Source organism: Bubalus bubalis, chromosome 3 (assembly GCF_019923935.1).
Source record: "Bubalus bubalis isolate 160015118507 breed Murrah chromosome 3, NDDB_SH_1, whole genome shotgun sequence".
NCBI classification, from domain to species: domain Eukaryota; kingdom Metazoa; phylum Chordata; class Mammalia; order Artiodactyla; family Bovidae; genus Bubalus; species Bubalus bubalis.
The window spans coordinates 13,981,678-14,002,318 of NC_059159.1; the positions used below are offsets into that span (position 1 = coordinate 13,981,678).

Consider the following 20,641-nt stretch of genomic DNA (forward strand, 5'->3'; position numbering starts at 1 on the left):
TCCATGATATTTTGTTTTTTCCAATGACATTCATAGTCTACCTTGTGTATGCTTCACCTTGGTGTGAAATTAAGGGTTATATATCCTTATACTAATCTTACAGCCCCTGTAGTCCCTAGTGCAGTGCCTCGAGCACACTACAGGTGCTCATCGAAGGTTGGTTGGACAAATGATTGTTAGCAGGTGAGAACTTGTAATAGATGAAGTTGTGCTGATTCTCCAGTGGGTACCATAATTCCTAAATATTTTGGATGTGGGAAGCTAAAAAATTGGCCTAATTAGATTTTGATAGTTTGACCAGTTTATAGTAGCAGAGTTAGTGTGTTTTGAGCCGCTGTTTCATATTGCTTGCCAGGCATTTTCCTTTCTTTATTAGATGTGGTGTTAACTTGTTAGATGTTTAACTTTTGAAACATTATTTCTCAAGACTATGGTGAAAGAGATGATACATTTTACATCCTGAACTTTCAGAATATGTCCACTTGCCTGGAATAACAATTCATGGTTGTGAGTTGTTTAGGCTAAGCCCTTGTTTCATTTGTTTTGTTGGGTGTACTTCCAGATAAATGTGTATATATGTGTATATGCTTTGGAAGGAAAAATGGTCTAGAACTGGTTTAAGATATCCCAGAAGTTCATAAATAAATACATTTGGTGGATTAGAATCCACCTATGTTGTCAAGACTCAGAAGAGGAATATACTTCCCTGGTAATTTAGAATAAGTTGATTAAGTCTTGTAAACTAGAATGTTGGCTTAAGTACTAACATAAGAATAAGAAATTATACTTGATATATACTTAGTATAAGAAATTACTCATTCATCTGTTCGTATATTGAGTACTTCGTAGGTAATATACCTGTTGATGCAAGGACATTGGTTGATGTTGCTAGATTAGTTTTCTAAAACCATAGATTTAAAAAAGTTTTCAGTGGTGGTGAGATGTTTTCTTCTTAATGAAGAAAAAATTTAAATGGGTATGTAAGGTCCTCACATGACAGATATTACTATAGGGATGGCAACTTGTTAATAAAAATTTGAAATCATCTAGTTTTGCTTAAGTTCAAAGCATTTGGTTGCATAAGGCTTTTAGTATTTTTATTGTTAAAAGTTAGAATTATTTCAGACAGTAGGTTTTATGACATACTTTTGAGGTACATTGAGAAGAATTGTATAGAAAATGTTTTGCATAGGCATTTGGTAAAATTCTGACAGCACCTTGAAATCAAGTGTTTGCTAATTCAAAAAAGTTAAGTCAGACTTTAAAACAGAGCCATTCTTGCATTTAACTTGTGCGGGACTTATGAGAATACTTAGCTGTTATTTTGAAATTCGGAACTTCTGGTGACTTCGGAAAATAGAAGCCCTGGTGTTGTCCTGGGAGAATTAGTGATTTATGTCCTCTAAGATTGTGACAGTTGAGATGGGTGGCACAGGTGCCATGAATGCACTGTCGATTTATCTGAAGAAGAATTTGTTACTCGTTTGACAATATTTATTCCCACCAGTTTCAAGCAAATATCTTTTCAGTATGCTTGGGATTCCTGATTGCTACAAGTGAGATAGATACAAAGTACTGTGAAGAGTTAAAGGAGGGCGGGCTCATAAGCTATATGGGGGAGCTGGTACGGATGTCTGCTTCCGGGATGGGCATGTGGCTAGTGTGGATGGGGATGTGGCCAGCGTGGATGGACATGTAGCTAGTGAGGATGGACAGAGGCAGGGAGGGAGTAGCATAAACCAGGGCACTGACTTTCAAGTGTGGGCAGTCTTAAGTAACCTCCTCTAGCAAGAACCTGAGTATATGAATAAGAAACTGTTGGGCGGTAGTTAGAGAACCAGGCTACAGCATTTTTCCTCTCTCCCTCATCTGTTGGGTAAGGATCGGGCTAGATCAGTGGTCCTCAGTCATTTTTCATTTCTGGACCACCCGAGGGATGTGCTATATTCCTATCAGCACTATGCAAGGAGCGTGAAACAAAAGCACATTAAATCACGGATACTATTAAATCGCTGATTTAGCCAGCTCTTCCCCCTCTGCAAATTGAGAAAATTAATGGAGAGGTGACATCTGAAGCCCTTTCCTTTCTCTCCAGTCTATTTCAGATCTATTTCACTTGTGGGTATTGGGGATCAGTCAGAAGATCTGGAAACAAGTGGATATGATTTCAGTGGGACGTCAGGAAATTTAGCGTTGCTTCCGTTCTGATTGAAAGAAGACAGATAACTGGTGGGGATGTGGATGGGTTTTATAGCCCTGGATGGAAACATCAGTCCAGGAGGTACTTCAGAATTCTCCAATCCTGGACAGCATCAGAAGTGTAGACAGAGGACTTCGTCAGATAGGCCTCTGTAAGAATGGCAGCGTTTTCAATAGCAACAGGTATTCAGGATTATAAGAGGAATTAATAATATCTGTTTTCAGGTATCAGTACTTGAAGAGGTTAAACATGAGAATTAAAGAAAATGAGGGCCCCAGAGAGTTATTACAAAGTTGGACGACGTGATCTGTGAGTGGTAGAGAGGTATGTCCAAGGTATGCAGGGATAGATGGTCTTGTGTACCACCCAGGCCCAGAACTCTGCTGGGGTATGAGTGGAAGTGCAGCTGGGTATTGAAATGTGTGTGTGCAACAGGACTGGGGATACTAAGGCCAGGAGCTCTGGTTTCTTTCCTCAGGTCCACCTTTTCTTCCTCTTCAGCACACTGCGTCCTCCCTGTGACTGCAGATTCTTGGAGTGGGGATGTAGGGGGGTGAGAAGGTGGTGGGGGTGATGGGAGACCAGTAGTCTGGGTAACAAAGACAGGAGCAGATCCTAGCAGATACCGTCTTTGCACTGGGTAGATCCCTCATTCCCTGCTCCTTAGCGCACTCTGAGGATCTCTTCCTAGAAGTCCTGCCAGAGTACTGATGATCACCTTGATCTCTCTCCTCTTTGAATGCCTGCTTGTGGCACTTAGAGCCTCATCTTCATAATTTAGCACTAGCTTAGCACTGACCCTTATTTTTCTTTTTTTTTTTTCATGCTTTCAGTCCTTTAAAATGATAACCCTCAGGAGGTAGAACATTTTTTTTCTTTTTTTTTTTTTTAGAACATTTCTTAAAAGGAAAAAACTTACAGAATGCACTTGAAAAGATTGAAAGTAAAATCATACAGATGGAATTAAAGTGCATATAGCTAAATATAATGTTTTAATTGTTTTGTCTACTGGTATATGTCAAATTCTTTCATGTATTTTTCTAGATACTAAGTTACATTACTCAAATATTTTTTGATTGCTGAATGGTTTTTAAAAATAGTAACAGTAAGAGCTAACATTTATTGGACATCTGAATTGCTGAATTATTTTCAAGTCATATTGAATAAAGGTTGCATTTAAAAATACAAAAACATTTTAAAAGTTGCACTTTTATTTTTTTAATTTTGATTTTCTTCATTTGGCTGCCACGAGTCTTAGCTGCAGCATATAGACTTCTGTGGCTGTGGCTTAGTCGCTCCAAGGCATGTTTGATCTTGGACCCCTGATCAGGGATTGAACCTCTCTCTCCTGCATTCCAAGGCAGACTCTTAACCACTGGACCACCAGGGGAATCCCTAAAAGTTGCATTTTTAAAATAGCAGTTGTATTGAGATACAGAATACATAGCATAAAATTCACCCTTTAAAAAAAAGGTATTATTCAGTGGTTTTTAATGTGTTCACGGAGTTGTGAATGTATCACCCCTACCTAATTCCAGAATATTTTTATCACCCCAGCAAGAAACAGTGACAGTCACAGCAGTCAGTCCTTGTTCTCTGCCTCCCCTGCTCCATCTCCTGGCAGCCACTACTTTCATTTTCTGTTGGTTTGTCTCTCATGGAAATTTCTTATGAAAAAAAAAAAAATCATACAATATATAACTTCTTTCATTTAGATTAATGGTTTCAAGGTGCATGGATCTTGGCGCATGTAACAGTACTATATTTAAATAATATGCCTTTATATGGATATACCACTTTTTGTTCATCCATTCATCACTCCATGGGCATCTGAATTGTTTCCACTTTTTGGCTATAGTGAGTAACACTGCTGCTAATGTTCATGTATAGGTTTTTGTCTGGACAAGATGTGTTCATTTCTCTTGGGTATATCCTAGGAATGTTATAGCTGGATTAATTACAAATACTTTTTTTTAATACAAATACAATTTTAATAGAATCACTTTAACCAGACTTACTTTTTTTGTTTGGAATTGTTTTGAAACAGTTCTCTTAGGATGAATGAGAGCTAGTTTGCAAGTCTTCCAAAATATCTATGATTTTTGCATTGCTTTTGGTCAGCTTGGAGAATTTATTCCAGGTTTGTCAGAGAAGGAGCAGTGTAAATGGAGTCATATTTTCACACAGTCAGTGTGAGCACGTGTGGCAGGCTCTGGAGGCACCCACGTGTGTAAATAAACTCACTACGAAGTCTTAGGCTATCATGATACATGAGAATCTCAGGATTCTAGGTAAATCTTTTATGAATGTCAAGGATCTAGAGGGGTAGCATGTAGCATAGAGATTAAAGCATGAAGGACCTGGAACCCGTCCTCATGGATGAATGAATGAATCTATGAATCCGGGCTCTGTGATGATGGGCATTTTGCTCAAGTCTTTGTACCTCACTTTCCTCTTTTGTAAAATATCGTAGTACTGGATTCAGTGTGTTGTGAGGGCCGAATGGCTTAATGTGTGTGAAACGCCTAGAACGGTGCCTGGTACTGGGTAAAGATTCAATAAATAGTAGCTATTCTTGTCTGTTGATTTGTTCCTGAACTGTAAGCTGAGATTCTGTGAAAATATAGGAACCTTACCTACAATGTAGCAAGGTAGTATTTTATTCTGTAGGAAAACTGTCAGTTGACTCACAGGGTAGAAAAATTTTTTTTTTTTTTTTTTTTTTAGGAAAATATTTTGAAGACCACATTTAAGTAAAAGTGCACATTAAACTAGAGCTTTATTCCCCCCCTCCTTTAAAAAGGTTATTAAATGTTTAACTTCCCCATTCAGAACATTTAGTTTACCTAACATCTGATTTATTCTAGAACTATAATAAAAAATACATTGGCTTCTGTTATTTACCGTTAAAATAGAAAAAGTGCTCTTGATAATATCAGCTCTCTGGTAGTTCCTTCTCCAAGACATCTTCCTCTGCCTTTTCCTTAAACCCCAGTTTTCTAGGTTTTCAAACCAGCCCCTGGCCCTCTCACTATGTCCCTCCTTCCCCTGAGATCTCATCTGTTCTCAAGTTGTTTTTAAAAATTGCAGTGAAAAATTGAAAAACAGTGCAGTTTTACTCCTTTGGGAAAAAAACATAATATAAAGATGAAAATGAAAATTATCTATAATCCCACCACCAAAGATACCCATTGGACGTGTGTGTGTGCATGTTTAATTCCATTTACTGCAACATGTTCTTAGTAATATTTTTTAGAAGTTATGACTAAGATGAAATAAACTGATTGTTTTCCCTTGATATACAGCAGACTTTTCCCATATCTTGGTTTCTTTTTTTCTTTTTAGCCATGCCACACAGTCAGTCTGTGGGATCATAGTCCCTGACTAGGGAATGGACCTGGTCCCAGCAGTGAACACTAGCCTGCTGCACTGCCGGGGAGTTTCCTGAAACTTCTTTGTGCTGCTTTCTCTGTTGATTCTGTTTCTTGGGTCCTACCGCCCCCTTGGTTTACTTGTCTGTTTCAGCACAATCTCTAGTTGCTTCCTAGGAGTGGGTGCATGATAAATAAACTTGTTTTTTTTTTTTTTAATCATTATGTGTTTGAAAATGCCCTTTTCAGTTGTAATCCTTGGTAGAGAATTTGGCAGGGGGTAGGGTTCTAAATTTAAAAAAGCACTTTCACTGAAAGGTTTGCTTTGGTGTGCTCCAGCATCGAGGATTGCTGTTGTGAGGTGAAGGGCCATCCTGATTACCTCATGTCTGACCTGTTTTTATCCCTCCAAAATCACTGTGGACGGTGACTGGAGCCACAAAATTAAAAGACGCTTGCTCCTTGGAAGAAAAGTTATGACAGACGTAGACAGTGTATTAAAAAGCAGAGACATCACTTTGCCGACCGAGTTCTGTATAGTCAAAGCTATGATTTTTTCAGTAGTTTATGTACGGATATAAGAGTTGGACCATAAAGAAGGCTGAGCACTGAAGAATTAATACTTTTGAATTGTGGTGCTGGAGAAGACTCTTGAGAGTCCCTTGGACAGCAAGGAGATCAAACCAGTCAATCCTAAAGGAAATCGACCCTGAATACTCATTGGAAGTACTGATGCTGGAGCTGAAGCTCCAATACTTTGGCCACCTGATGCGGTGAGCTGACTCATTTGAAAAGACCCTGATGCTGGGAAAGATTGAAGGCAGGAGGAGAAGGGGGCGACAGGATGAGATGGTTGGATGGCATCACCAACTCAATAGATACGAGTTTGAGCAAACTCCAGGAGATAGTGAAGGACAGGGAAGCCTGGCGTGCTGCAGTCTGTGGGGTTGCAAAGAGTCAGACAAAACTTAAGTGACCGAACAGCAACAAAGCTTTTAGGCTCTTTTCATGGTCCCCAGTACTCTGAAGTTTTAAAGGGACTGCATATCCCTTGATGTGGCTCTTTTTCACTCATTCTGCCCGGGTACTTGGTGGGCCCTTTTAATCTGCAGACTCATACTCTTTAGTTCTGAGAAAATGTCTTTATTATTTGCTAATTTTCCCCAAAATTTGATCTGTTCTTTTGTTGAACTTCTCTTTAGTTAGATGTTAGGAATTTTAGACTGTTCATGTAAAATTTCTTATCTTTTTCAATTCTTTTTATCTGGTTGTCAATTTGGTCTGCTTTCTGGGAGATTTTCTCTTCCGAGCTTTCTATTAAATCAGTTTTTATTTCAGCTGTCAGATGTTTAATTTCTAAAAACTGTGTTCTGTGTTCCTTTGCATCCTGTTTGTTTACACAGTATCTTTTGTTTCTCATTATTGATAATTTAAAAAAAATACTAAAGTGCAACTTATATATGGTAAATTCACCGTTTTTAGTGTACAGTTTTGACTCTTTAGGTTTTAGCAAATACATACAGTCATGTAACCACCACTACCATGAAGTACAGAACAGTTCCATCACCTCACCTAAACTATGCTCCAGTAGTCAACTCCTCTCCCTCACCCCAGGCCACACTGATCTATTTTCTGTCCCTGCAGTTTTGCCTTTCCCTGAATATCATATAAATGGGATTACGACCTATGTAGCTTTCTGAGTCTGGCTTCTTTTACCGAGTATAATGCATTTGAGATTTATCCAAGATACGGCTTGTGTCTTGGTCATTCCTTTTTGTTGCCAACTAGGTATTTCATTATATGAATATACCACAGTTGGTTTATCCATTCACCCATTTAAGAACATTTGAGTTGTTAAAGGAGATCAGCCCTGGGTGTTCTTTGGAAGGACTGATGCTAAAGCTGAAACTCCAGTACTTTGGCCACCTCATGTGAAGAGTTGACTCATTGGAAAAGACTCTGATGCTGGGAGGGATTGGGGGCAGGAGGAGAAGGGGACGACAGAGGATGAGATGGCTGGATGGCATCACCGACTTGATGGATGTGAGTCTGAGTAAACTCTGGGAGATGGTGATGGACAGGGAGGCCTGGCGTGCTGCGATTCATGGGGTCGCAGAGAGTCGGACACGACTGAGCGACTGAACTGAACTGAGTTGTTTTTAGGTTTTGGAGATTATAAATAAAACTGCTCTAAACATTCACGTAGAGGTTTTTGTGTAAACGTTAAGGTTTCCTTTTTCACAGGTAAAGAGGAGTGGAAACACAGGGTTGTATGCTAAGCATATTTTAACTTCCTAAGAAACTGCCAAACTGTTTTCTTTTTTTAAAAATAATTTTTATTTATTTATTTTTGACAGTGCTGGGCCTTCGTTACTGCTCTAGCTTTTCCTCCAGTCGCGGTGAGTGGGCTGGAGCATAGGCTCTAGCTCAGACTTCAGTCGTTGCGGCACTCGGGCTCAGTAGCTGCAGCTCTTGAAGTCTAGAGCGCAGGCTCAGGAAGTTGTGGTGCGTAGACCTAGCTGCCCTGTGGCATGTGGGATCCTCCCAGGTCAGGAATTGAACCCATGTCCCCAGCAATGGCAGGCAGACTCTTGACCACTTAGCTACCAGGGAAGCCCCAAACTCTTTTCTAGTTAAGCATTTCCAGTTAAACATTTTGCATCCTCACCAGCAATGGATGAGGGTTCTAGCCATTCTAATAGGTGTATAGTGGTACGTTTCAGGGCTTCCCTGGTGGCTCAGACGGTAAAGAATCCGCCTGCAGTGCGGGAGACCTGAGTTAAATCCCTTGGTTGTGAAGATCCGCTGGAGGAGGGCATGGCAACCCACTTCAGTATTCTTGCCTGGAAAATCCCCATGGACAGAGGAGCCTGATGGGCTACAGTCCATGGGGTCACAGAGTTATATTTCATTATGGTTTTAATTTGCATTTCCCTAATGGTAATGCTGAGCATCTTTTCATGTGCTTCTTTGCTGTGAAGAAAATCATTGGTGAAGTGTCTGCTGAAATATTTTGCCGTTTTTCACTAAGTGGTTTTCTTGTTACTAAATTTTGAAAGTTCAGCTAACATAATAATTACTTATGCTATATAGTTTCCCGAAGCTCTGTTCCTTTTTTCAGAGCATTTTCTTCGTGGATGCAACTAAGGACATTTATTATAGTTTTTTTTTGTGTTGGGTGGAGGTCAACTGCACTTCGTGAGTTGTAGGGTATTAGTTTCCCAACCAGGGATCGAACCTGGGCCTGTGGCAGTGAAAGTGCCAAGTCTTAACCCCTGGACCACCAGGGAATTCTCTATTATAGGATTTTTTTTTTCCACTTTGTTTCTTTTGTTTCATCAGACTCCGTTCTTATGTTTTAGTTTTTTCCTCTTTGACATTGGAGGCTTCTTTTCAAAAGCCTCTTGACCCTCAGCTGTTCACATTTAGGAGTGAAGCGCTGGGTACACACTTGGTGGGTGCCCATGGCTTGACAGTTGGTGGGTTTCACTGTGAAGTAATGGGGCGCTGGGATCCCAGATATCAATGTTTTTGTTTTTGTGTATTTGTTTTCTCTTTCACACTTCTGTTATTCTCATATGAATCTGTTTGTTTTTTTTTTTTCTTTTTTTTCCTTTTTTGCCTGTGTTACGAAGCATGTATGATCCTAGTTCCCTGAACAGGGATCGAGCCTGTGCCCCCTGCATTGGAAGCGACGAGTTTTAACAACTGGATTGCAAGCAAAGTCCTCTATTTGGTTTCTTAAGGGAAGGTTTCTTCCATGTTTTACTGGGATCTGGAAGTAGGGGTCCGAGGGTGAGTGCCAAGTACCCTGTGAAGCTGGGGGTCAGGTGGCTAGAGTTCACGGTTAGAGTAGGCACCCTTCACTAAATTTCCCTGTTAAAAACCTGAGCAATCTTTTGTTTAAATTGTGGTATAATTGATATAAGGGCTTCCCAAGTGGTACAGTGGTAAAGAATCTGCCTGCCAATGCAGGAGATGCAGGTTGGGTCCCTAGGTCAGGAAGATCCCCTGGAGTAGGAAGTGGCAACCCACTCCAGTTGCCTGAAACATTCCATGGGCAGAGGAGCCTGGTGGACTGAGCATACACATGCCCATAATTGATATATAACTTAATTTTAGTTGCAGGTATACAATGTAATGATTTGGTATTTCTATATATTGCCAAATGATCGCCACAGTAAGTCTAGTTAACATCTGTCAACATATCAATACATAGTTACAAAACATGTTTTTCTCTTGTGATGAGAAATTTTGAGATCTACTCTGTTGCTGCTGCTGCTAAGTCACTTCAGTCGTGTCCAACTCTGTGCGACCCCATAGACGGCAGCCCACCAGGCTCCCCTGTCCCTGGGATTCTCCAGGCAAGAACACTGGAGTGGGTTGCCATTTCCTTCTGCAATGCATGAAAGTGAAAAGTGAAAGTGAAGTCGCTCAGTCGAGTCCGACTCTTAGCGACCCCATGGACTGCAGCCTACTAGGCTCCTCCACCCATGGGATTTTCCAGGCAAGAGTACTGGAGTGGGGTGCCATTGCCTTCTCCTATCTACTCTGTTAGCAGCTTTTAAATATACAATACATACGATACATATGCTTTCTTAAGCATAGTTACCACGTTGTACCATACACGTCTGTGACTTATTTGTAACTGCAAGCTTGTGTCTTTTGACTCATCTTCACCCATTTTGCCCACCCACTATCCCCTGCCTCTGGTAACCATCAGTCTGTTCTCTGTATCTATGAGCTTGTTTGTTGGCTTGTTTTTTAGTTTCCACATATAAGTGAGATCATACTGTATTTGTCTTTTTCTGTCTCACTCATTTCACGTAGCATAATGTCTTCAGGGTCTGTCCATGTTGTCACAAATGGCAGGATTTCCTTCTTTTTTATGCCTGAATAATATTCCATATTGTGTGTGTGTACACCACATTTTCTGTGTCCATCCATCAATGGACATAAAAGCTATTTCATGTCTTGATTATAAATAAAACTGCTGTAAACGTTTACTTATAGCTAATGAATAGTGTTGCAGTGAACATGGAGGTGTAGATATCTTTTTGAGACAGTGATTTCTTTTTCTTGGGATGTATACTCAGAAGTGGAACTGCTGGATCATATGGTAATTTTACTTTTAATTTTTTGAGGAACTTTCATACTGTTTTCCATAGTGGCCTCACCAAGTTATATTCCCACCAGCAGTGGACAAGGGTTTCCTTTTTACCACATCCTTACCAACACTTGTTACTTCTTATCTTTTTGATAATAGCCATAACGACAGGTGTGAGGTGATGTCTCGCTGTGGTTCTTTTCTCTTTGTTCTGGTATGTTTTTATCTTTTGTACTTCTTTGTTGTCAATTTACCAAGTGTTGAGAAGAAAAGGATATTAGTTCATGTTACATATTAATTGTGTGTAAAGTGAAGTCACATTAAGTATTTCTCTACAAAAAAGTTTAAAAATAGCTTAACCTAATACTTACTCAGAGTGCAAGGTAGTGTGTTAAAAACCTTCATGACACCCATTGATGGATAAATCGGTCCCTATTCCCAGGAGTTCTCAAGAGTGAATAATAACACAGTACATAAATATAAAATAACATAGGGCAGGCCATGGTAAATGCTGTAAGAAAAACAAATTAGGGAGAGAAGTCATATTCTATTTGGGAGGTCAGAAATGGGGTCAAGAGCAAGGTTAAATTTGAGATGTGTCTCGAAAGTTGGGTAGGATTTCTCCAGGTGGAGATGGAACAGGAAGAGAAAAGGGAGCTGAAAGGTACCAGATGAGAGGAATGTGCACATTCAGACAAGACTGCAGATAAGTGGAGTTTATATTTTGGTCCAACTTCAATAAATGCCAGTTTGAGGAAATTGTACTTAGTAGGCAGTGGGGAGTCATTGAATGTTTTAAAGCTGGGATGTGTCATGATAAAGCTGAGCTTTTTGAAAAAGTAATCTGGCTTTGGTGTATAAAATTTTTGGGGAACAGGAGGGGGCTGATATAAAATAAGGTTCTGTCCTAAGGCTTTACCAAATAGTTAAGCTCTACTGTACAGTCATTCCTTAGTATCTGTGGGTGGTCGGCTCTAGGACTGACCCCTCACCATGATACTGAAGTCTGCTGGTGCCCAAGACTCCAGTCCTCCGATGCCGAACTCCTGGATATGGAGGGTTGAGTGTGTTTGCTGTGATTACTTGTAGTGACTAAACCTTTAGACTAATCTTAGTTCACATTCCTGATTTTTTTTTAAGGCTTTACTATGTATTCCTGATGTATTATAAATATTATATAACATGCGTGCGTGCTCAGTCGCTCAGTCATGTCCGATTCTTTGCAGTCCCATGGACTGTAGCCCACCAGACTCCTCTGATCATGGAATTTTCCAGGCAGAAGTACTGGAGTGGGTTGCCATTTCCTACTCCAAGGGATCTTTCCGACCCGGGGATTGATTCCGCGTCTCCTGCATTATTCAGGCAGGTTCTTTACCACTAAGCCACCTGGGAAGCCTCATTTATATATAACATATATAGATACTTTATAATAAAAAAATGCATTTTCACTGGCAGTGTATGAAAGTGTCTATTTCACCAGCACTGGTTATTTATAAACCAGCTTTGCATTCAGTGGGTTAAAAGCTCTCATTTGCATTTTTTTTTTTTTAGATTACTCATAAAATCTAATACCTCCGTGGCCTCTAACACCCACATCTCTGAAGTCATGGTTTCCTTCCTGTGTTTTAACTCATGGATGAGTGACTCCTTCTTGAACCCCTCTTGGAAGTCCTATAGGCACATCTAATTCCACATGTTCCAAATAGAGTTCATGCTTTAATGACCGCTCCCGACCTCCCATTTCCTTCTCAGTTAATAATGGCACTGCCCACTGAATTGCCCAAGTCAGAAGTGAGGAAGTGACAGATTCCTCCCTGTGCCTCACCCTCCATTTGCAGGCTTGTCACCAGGTCTTGTTCAGTTTACATCTTATGTCTCTTTTAAATATCTTTCAGTTCTCTTGTCCATCCATGCTAATGGTAACCTGAATCAGGCCTTCTTTATCCTGTACTTGGTCTCTCGAGGAACCAGCCTGCCTGCCTGGTCTCCTTTTTTCCATTCATCTCTTGTTTCCATCTTCCATGTACATACTGCTCTGCTCTGAGACAAAGCTGACCATGTTATCCCCTTTCTTATAAATCTTCTGTGGGAAAATGAGTATGTGTGTTAGTGTATGTGGATAGTTCTGACTTGACTTTTGCTTCCTCTGCCGGCCTCATGTTCTGTTGCTTTGCTGAATTGTTCATTTATTTAAAAAATACCTGTTGAGAACCTGCTGTGTTCCAAGCATTCTGTGAGATAAAGCCGCAAACAAAGCAGATGTGGCCCCTGCCCTGAATCCACAGGGGAAGGTAGCCAGTGTATCAGTGAGAGAAGTGCTTCCAGAGGGGGCGAGTAACAGTGACTTTGTGGTGTGTGTGTATGGGGGGCTGTCACAAAAAGCCTCCTTAAAGAGGTGACAGTTGAGTTCAGAATTGAAGCAGCTGGGGTAGGGGAAGGGAAAGAGGACTCTAGGCCATACGATCATTGCATGAAATAGACTGGAGGGAAAACCATGAAGGATCAGAGTGATGTGATCAGATGAGTGTTGTTTTTTTTCCCCACCTCTGGCTATAGGCTAGAGGATGAATTGGAGTGGGGTAAGAATTAATCAAGGAAATTAGGCAGCTGAAATAAAGCAGGTGATAGATTTTGTACCTTGAAGAGAAATATTAAAAAAATACTCGGTTGGCCAAAAAGTTCATTTGGTTTTTTTCATAACATCGTACAGAAAGACCCAGACGAACTTTTTGGCCAACCTGGTAATTTAGGACTTAGAATGACACATCTCAGTGATAGACGTGGGGTATGGTCAAAGTTGACTTGACTTCTAAATCTCCTTTGTTTTTTTGTTCACAACTTATTTCTCTTCACCTTAAATTTGACTGTCAAGCAGTACTGAATTTCTCTGTAAAAGTTCCCCTCACGCTGTGCTTCTGTGCTGTGCTCAGTTGCTCAGTATGTCTGACTCTTTGTGACCCCGTGGACTGTAGCCCACCAGGCTCCTCAGTCTGTGGAATTTTCCAGGCAAGAATACTGGAGTGGATTGCCATTTCCTACTCCAGGGGATCTTCCTGACCTGGGAATTGAACTCTCATCTCTTGTGTCTTCTGCATTAGCAGGCCGATTCTTTACCATTGCACCACCCAGGAAACCCTCCCCTCACACACCTTCCAGTTACTCACTGCTGTGATGATTCACTCCTAGTCAGCCATCCGTATCCTGTCCAGCTTGCCTTCTCTAGTCACCATTCCCTTGTCCTTAGGCGAAACTAAGTTCTTTTATCTCTCCCCTAGCCCCCCAGGACTGTATGCATTTATATATTGTTGTTTCCAAATATTTGAGGGTTTTCAAAGATGTCTTTCTGTTACTTATTTCTAACTTAATTTCATTGTGTTCATATGTCTGTAATTTTGTAAAGCATCTTTAAAGGTTTGTTTTGTGCCCCCAAATGTTGTTTGTCTAGGTGAATGTTCCAAGTGTACTTAGAAAGAAGGTGCATTCTTCTGCTGGTTGGTAGAGTGTTCCTGAAGAGTCAGGTTAGGTTGGTTGCAGTGTAAAGGTCTTCTGCATCCTTGCTAGTTTTCCACCGGTCTGTTCTGTTGATTATCAAGAGAGGAATGTTGAAGTCTACAATTACTGTCACAGATTTGCCTATTTCTCTCTGGAATTCTGTTAAGTTTTCACGTATTAATAGTTTGAGGTTCTGTTATTAAGTCCATAAACATTTAGGGAGGATTATTCAATCCCTTCATCATTATATCTTCTTTTTTTTTAAGTATTTATTTATTTGGCTACACGAGGTCTTAGTTGCAGCATGACAACTCTTAGTTGGGACATGTGGGATCCAGTTTCCTGACAGGGATTGAACCCAGGCCCCCTGCATTAGGAGCACAGAGCTTAGCCACTGGATGACCAGGGAAGTCCCCATCATTTTATCTATATTTGTTAAGACGTTCTGCTGAAATGGACTGTAATTATGTGGCTGTCTCCTTGGTTAGAACCTGCCTTAGAGCAGGGAGGTTCTCATTCATCTCTTGCCTCTTAGCGCCGCCTCTATCTCTAGTATGCAGTAGGCAGCACCAGTAATTGTTGAATTGCGTGTTAAAAAAAAAAACAAACCTAGATTCTTTTCACTCTTAGTTTTGCCCTGTCCAGTATGGCAGCCACTAGCCATGTGGGGCTATTTAAATTAAGTAAAATTCAGACTTCAGTTCTTCATTGGCACTAGCTACATTTCCCGTGCCCAGGAGCACGGGATGTAGAACATTTGGGTCATTTCTTATCATCACAGAAAGTTCCCTTGGGCCGAGTGGTTTGTTGTAGTCGGTCTGCTTCTGCTAGACTGTGGGAGTTTATCCCTTTTCCTCTGGCTTTGTATTTGCTCTGAATCCTGCATTAGCCCCCGCACTCTGACTGTGGTTCTTCTCTGTTAAGCCTGTCAGCAAAGCATTATTTGTCGATGTGATGGTGTTGAATTTCTGGAGTGAGATTTGGACTCATCTTTGGGAAGATGGCATCATTTGTTGTTCTTTCTGGTAGGGAAAGAGGAGAGGCAGTCAGCTAACCTTTAGTTTTAAAAAAAATCTGTCATGGTCCTGAGAAAATTAAGTGAAGTCATAGATGTAAGACAGAAGGGAAAAAAGAATTAAAATTCTTCAGAGATTTTTAGATGAGACATTTAGTTTGACAACTAAGAGAATTCCGTATTGTAAAAGTCTGAAAGTTGGTTTGTGAAATGAGTACCGATAGGTACCGATAGGTCATCTCAGTTGTCTGCTGCTGCTGCTAAGTCGCTTCAGTCATGTCCGACTCTTAGCGACCCCATGGACTGCAGGCCACCAGGCTCCGTCCATGGGATTTTCCAGGCAAGAGTGCTGGAGTAGGGTGCCATTGCCTTCAGTTGTCTGAATTCTGTATAAAACCTCTTTCTCAGGAGTCTCTGGACAAATGACTTAACTACTTTAATAGTTTTCAAGGAAAAGACATCACTTTTGGGGTGGGATTCTTTTGTTATTAAAGTGATGTTAAATTGCAATATGGAGCCTCAGCACATTTGCCAAGAAACCTGATGCTTAGACTCTTCTCTCCTCATGGATGTGTTCTAGATTTCATTCACTTGGGAGACTGCCTGGCCGAGTGATTCATGCTGAATGACTGTGTTCAGTAGGTGCACTTTCTACATTTTACTGTCATGGCTTCCTCCTTGATTTCAGTATGCTAACATTGCCCCCTTTGAGGTCTGTTTATAGTATATCCTATTTATGGAACTTAAAAAGCATTTCAGAAATGCACACATTAATCTGTGAGGAATTTCTCATCTTGTCCTTTTGCCTTCTAATCCTTACATAGCTATATCAAGACTTGTCTGAGGAAATAGTCTAGCATTTAAAATAGCTAATAAAATGTTAAACTTTCCTATCAGTGCAGTTTTCCCTGTTCTTCTAGACATCAGAATTCTTTCACACACTCCTTGAAGTCTTAATAAATTACCCTTTTCTCCAACTTAAGACCATAATCTGCTTTCAAAGTATTATTCAAATAATAAAAAAATTAAAAAATGATTTTACTGTAATTTCAGATACATATTTGAGCTTTTTAGTTTGAATTATCTGGGTGAAATTCCTCAGATTTCTGATTCTCTGTAAACTTGGAAGATTGCCTTTATCCAGATATATTATTGTCCTTAATTATAAATAACTTGAGTTATAAATCCTCCCTGCGTTTTAGGAGAAACCTAACCATGGGAGATTGTGTATGGCAGGGGTCACAAACTTGAATACTGCAGAGTCCAAGTGAATTAAAGATGTGAGGTGGCCTTTTTTTCCCCTTTACTAATAGTACATAATTGCAATTTAACACCAATTTACAATTGGTGTTAAAGTTTATTTGCCTTGAAAAGCTAGCCCTATTGGAATTTTAGTCCCTTTTTGCTTTTACAGACAGTGCTGTTCTAAATGTGCTAGAGATGTATCTTTAGTCACCCAGACTGGTGTTTCTATAAGGTAGATTCCTAAGATAAGATTGTTGGGCTGCATTTAATAGGCTGAACCAGGTTATACTCTTATTACCTATTTGTTTTTAGACCTTCCCCAATCTGTGTTTATGTGGCTTTTAAATGGATTTTTTCTGGAACTTACAGACGTTTACTCAGATCTTTAGCAGGTGTTCTTGGATATAGACTAGGCCCAAAGTCCTTTCCTCATCAATTTATTGGTAAATATACTTACTTGTAATATGAAAGCCTGAGGTTTAGCTCCTGAACTATGTCTCTGACGGTTATCTGACCAAGTGGGAATGAAATTCTTTATTGCTCCTTAGCTTGAATTTGACCTTGTAGAAGCCATTCCTCTGTGACTAGATGATCCTAGTGGGCAAGGAATTGGCAAACTTTCTCTTATAAAGTGCTGGATAGTAAATATTGTGGTCTTTGTGGGCTAGACTGTCTCTGCTGTAACTACTCAACTCTGCCATTGTAGCATGATACCAACTGGAGACAACAGGTAAAGACGAGCATGGCTGTGTTTGAATAAAACTTTATTTATAAAAACAGCCTTTGGCTGGCCAGTTTGCCAACCCCTTTCTGAGCTCTTGAGCTTCATTCATCTGTGATTTGGATAACTAGGTTAGGAAAAGACCTTTGAATTTTTAAAATACCACTTAAAAGTCTAGTAAGAACTTCAGTTTTTAATTTTTACTTTTTCTCTTTATATTATGGGGCTTCCCTGGTGGCTCAGACGGTAAAGCGTCTGCCTGCAATGCGGGAGACCCGGGTTCGATTCCTGGGTTGGGAAGATCCCCTGGAGAAGGAAATGGCAATTCACTCTAGCACTCTTGCCTGGAAAATCCCATGGACGGAAGAGCCTGATAGGCTACAGTCCATGGGGTCGCAAAGAGTCGGACACTACTGAGCGACTTCACTTTCACTTTCACTTTTCTCTTTATCAGGAAAGAACTACAGAAAACTTAGAAAACTCAGAAGATAGCATTAATAGTTTGGTCACTCCTTACATAACCAGCTTTGTGTGGATGTGTGTGTATTTATATGAGGAATACTTATTTGTGCATGGAAATGTACCTTTTTTTTAAAAAAATTAGATAATGCATAATTAGTTTTGTAAATCTTTTCCCTTATCCCATGAGATCTTAGTATGTCTTTAAATAATGTGTCTATGAAAATGTCTGCTCTCATGGAGTCATGGATTTTAAAGATCAGTTTTGTATTTAGCCACCTCTTCTCTTTTCTGATTGTTTCTAATAGCTTATTTGTTGGGTTGGATTTTCCAGGAATAAAGTGGCATCATTTTCAAACGTGAATCATGTGCATACATCTGCTATTCTTATGTTTATTTCTCCTTTTTTTTTTTCTTTTCAAATTGCATTACCTACCATCTCCAAAGCGATGTTAAATACTAGTTGAAATGAGAAGCATCTTCGTGTTCTTTCTAAATTCAATGAGACTGATGCTAATATTTCACTAATTGTTGTGCTATGACTTTTTTGTCTTTTGCTGTCCTAGTAAGCATATAGGGATATTTCATTTTGGTTTTGAATTTAAGTGCATTGTTGCTTGTGTAATGTGCTTGCAGTTTCTTCTGGTCTGTGGCTGGTGTTTCTTTCTTTTAACTGTCTAATCCATGAGCACATTTTGTCTCTCCATTAATTCAAGTCTTTGTTCTCTTTCATCACTGTTTTTTGTTGTTGTTGTTGTTTTAATCATACTGGTCCTGTTCATATTATTACGTTGTACCTAAATCTTTCATGATTTTTGGTGCTATTATATCTGGTACTTATTTTTTTTTAATTTGAACTTGGGGACTTCCCTGGTGGTTCAGTAGTTAGGACTCTGTGCGTCCAGTCCAATGCAGAGGGCAGGATTTGATCCCTGATTGGAAAACTAAGATGCCACATGCCTCATGGTACGACCAGAAGAAAAAGAATTTGAATTTCCAGTTATTAATTGTTATAATAAAAATATAATTGATTTTTGTGTATTGATCTTTGTGACCTTGTTAAACTCAATTGCTAGTCTGGTAGATTTTTGCCGGGGTGGCGGTTTTCTTGGGATTTTCTACATAGGTAATCATGTTGTCTGGCAAATAGAGATGGTTTTATGTCTCCTTTTCCAAGCTGAATTTTCTTTTTTTTAATTGAAGTATAATTGATGTACAATATTGTGTTAGTTTCAGGTGTGTAGCAAAGTGATTCAGTATACCAGTATATTCAGTATATCTATTTCTTTTCTTTTTTATTCTTTTCCATTATAGTTTATTACAAGATATTGAATGCAGTTCCCTCTGCTATACAGTAAATCCTTGTTTATTTTCTGTATGATGGTGTGTATCTGTTAATCCCATACTCCCATTTGTCTCTGCCCCCTTTCCCCTTTTCCTTGTTTATTTTCTGTATGATGGTGTGTATCTGTTAATCCCATTCTCCCATTTATCTCTGCCCCCTTTCCCCTTTGGTCAGCTTACGTTTGTTTTGTATGTCTGTTAGTCTGTTTCTGTTTGGTAAACAAGTTAATTTGTATTATTTTTTTAGATTCCACATAGAAGTGGTGTTTTATAATATTTGTCTTTGTCTGACTTATTTCACTTAGTCTGATAAATCTCTAGGTTCATCTATGTTGCTTCAAATGGCATTGTTTCTTTTCTTTTTTTTTAATGGCTGAGTAAGAATACTCTGTTGTGTATATATTACCACATCTTTATCCATTCATCTCTTGGTGGCCGTTTAAGTTGCTTAAGTCTTTGCTACTATAAAAATTGGCTTCTATTTAACTTCATATGTCAGAGTATGACTAAATGTTTAAAAAATGAAATCATTTGAGATTTGTTTTATGACTCAGAATATTGTCTGTTTAGGTGACTGTTCCATATGTACAAGGAAGGAAGATTCTGCTGCTGTTGGGTAGAGTGTTCCTTAAATGTCAGTTAGGTCAAGTGTGTTGATACTGTTGTTAAAGTCTTCTATATCCTTGTGGATTTTCCATCTACTTGTTCTGTTGATTACTAAGAGAGGAGTGTTGAAATTTACAAGCATTGTCACAGATTTGTTCTCTGTCTCCTTTCAGTTTTGTATGTTTATACTTCATGTATTTTGTGATTCTGTTATTAGATTCATAAACATTTATGGTGGTTTGCCTTCTTGATTATTTGACCTCTTTATCATTATGAAATGACCTTCTTTACTCCGGTAATAGTCTTTGCTTAAAATCTACTGTTTGATATTAATATAACAAATTCAGTTTCTCTCTTTTTGAGTAGAGAATTAGCATGGTATACCTTTTTCCACCCTTGTACTTTTAAGTCTACTTACTATGTCATATTTTAAAGGGGTTCCTTGTTTGTTTTTTAATCCAGTCTTATGACAGTGAATTTAGGTTATTTACATTAAATGTATTTATTTTTTTCTTTTTGGCTGCACTGCAAGGCTTATGGGATCTTAGTTCCCCAACCAGGAATTGAACACTGGCCCTCGGCAGTGAAAGGGCTGTAGTCCTAACCATTGGACTGTGGCCCTCCAGGGAATTCCCATCTTTTTTCTTTTTCTTTTGGTTCCTCTGTTTCCTCTCTTTCCTGCCTGCTTTTTGCATTAGTTGAATATTGTCCTATTTTAATTTATTAGCTTTTTGGTTATATCTGTGCTACTTTTTTAGTGGTTCCTCTAGGAATTGCAAAATACTTACCTACTTAGTTTTTTATTTCTTTAGGTAAAATTTTAAAGTGTCAGAACCATAAAGGTTCACTTATCCTAGTCCCCTCCCCAATGCTGTCACATATATGTCTATAGTTGTCCCTTTTTATTTATGGGGGACTGATTCCCAGGACCCCTGCAGGTAATCAGCATCTCCAGATGTCAAGTCCCCTGATAAAGTGGCGCAGTACAGTTGGCCTTCTGTATCAACCTCTATTTACACTGAAAGCCCCATTGGACGTTGTGACAATTTTTCGCTCTCAACCATTATACGTATTTCAAATT

At 39.3% G+C, this 20,641-nt stretch overlaps 1 protein-coding gene and 1 non-coding gene across 16 annotated transcripts in view; one reads left to right on the plus strand and one right to left on the minus strand.

Annotated features, from left to right (window-relative positions):
* BPTF (bromodomain PHD finger transcription factor) overlaps nucleotides 1-20,641 on the plus strand; it is a 135,733-nt gene that overhangs the window by 2,777 nt on the left and 112,315 nt on the right. The window lies entirely within an intron of this gene.
* TRNAE-UUC lies at nucleotides 8,789-8,861 on the minus strand. Its single transcript has one exon. It is a non-coding gene; the product is annotated as a tRNA-Glu (tRNA).